The sequence below is a fragment of the Pteropus vampyrus genome, unplaced genomic scaffold (assembly GCF_000151845.1).
Source record: "Pteropus vampyrus isolate Shadow unplaced genomic scaffold, Pvam_2.0 Scaffold35, whole genome shotgun sequence".
Classification (NCBI taxonomy): Eukaryota; Metazoa; Chordata; class Mammalia; order Chiroptera; family Pteropodidae; genus Pteropus; species Pteropus vampyrus.
The window spans coordinates 6,440,102-6,441,958 of NW_011888816.1; positions in this window are offsets into that span (position 1 = coordinate 6,440,102).

Genomic DNA, 1,857 nt, shown 5'->3' on the forward strand with positions numbered 1-1,857 from the left:
CGGGTCTCCGGTCCGGGGAAGCAGGCAGACAGGGAAGCTTCTAGGCTCTGTCACTTTAACCAGAGCTTACTGGATCAGGATTAAACCGACCAAGGGGGACCCAATACACTCATTTAGAATTGGGGGCTGGTGAGAAGCAGATATCCTTTTTCAGAAATTGGCAATTAGGACACAGGGATGACACTCAGTTTCCAATGGACACTTTCTTGTGAGGTCCTGTAGGGCTGGCCAGCATCTTCCACTGCGGAAAAGGCTGGTCAGCACAAAGAGAGCCGAATAAAGGCGACACAAGGGGGACACAGAGATGAGGTGATGTGGAGAGAGAGGTTTCTGCTTCTGGCTTCAAATTTTCATCGATTTGAATTACATTGATCCAAACTACCCGGAACCCTCGAACAGAGTAGGGCTTCCATTCATTGGATTTCCTGGATAAATGAGCGTTAAGCAAAACCTTTTCCTGTTTGTTTCCATCTTTACAAAAATCTGTCTAAAATGCATGAATAAAGAAAAGATTGGAAACAACTTGAAAGTCTATCAGTAGGAAACTGCTTAGAAATTCATATAATGGAGTACTTTGTAGGAATTTAAAAAAAAAAAGAAAGAACCATATGACCAACCCTGGAAGGTTCTCCATGATATATTGTTCAATAAACTCAACCAAGTGTTGAATGCTATGTGTAATGTGCTCTCATTTGTGTAAAAAACAGAAAAAGGAAATAAAAATATATGTTCATAGATACACATATACTTGGATATGCATTTAGGATATCTGCAGAACGATACCCAAGATCTGCAAGAGTTCAGGCCTCTAGGGAGAAATCCGTGGACAGAATGAGAGGGAAACTTATTTTTCTGTGTGTATCCTTTTGTACCATTTGAAAAAATAATTAATTTTAACCTGTACATACATGTGTTAGCTCCTTACTACATACATAATACGTTAAGCACATACAAATACATTAGCCTGCTTTCCACTTTTATTAAGTACAGAGCAGTTATTCCCTTAATCATGAGAATTCTTGTAAGTTGGAGTAGAAAGATCTTCATAAATGTCCACATCACTGGTGTCCCCTGCTTTAATGTGTTTGCTTTCACCTATAAAATGCATTGAATGATCAGCCAAAGGTGGTGAGATGTGAAGGCCCAGTGAAGGGAGAAGTGAAACAGAAAAGGGTGTAGTCCGAACACCAGCAAGTTGATGCCCGAGGCTGAACAACTGCCAGTAACTGGGTTCTCATTTCCTACACGAATGCTCATCTCTTGAGTGGGGAAGTCCTTGGACTTAGGCTTTTCTACATCTATTAAATGATGACAATATCTTCTTTCCAGGTTCTTTTGAGGAATAAAGATTAAAGCATCTGGCACAGTGCGTGGCTCAGTTAATTTCAGCTGAATGCAGTGTCTTTTGTGGTCATTTTGATTGATTTTTCTTCAAGGCATCCTAGAAGGAGGTGCACAATCTATATTAATAAAGATTGTGAGTTTCACCGATGATGTTTCATGTCCTGGGTTTAAATCCAGACTCCGAGGTTTAGATGAGGTTATTACTAGAAGTGTTCTTGCTCTCTTTGAAGACTTGTTTTGTGGGGGAGGGCTTTATTCCCTTCAGCATGGACATCTTTGCCATCCATTGGAGAGAATCAGCCTGAGACCGAAGCCAACACAAAGAACAGTAGAAAAGAGAGAAGAGGGAGACTTAGAAAGAGAACGAGCAAGAGGGAGAGATAGAATATCATTTTGCTTGAGCCCTTGGATCCAAATTTGCTTAAACTCTTCTGTCTATGGCGATTGAGAAGATCCTGACTCAGTTTCCTTGTTCTTGTGTTGAGATAAAGAAATACGGGGTACTAGAAACCA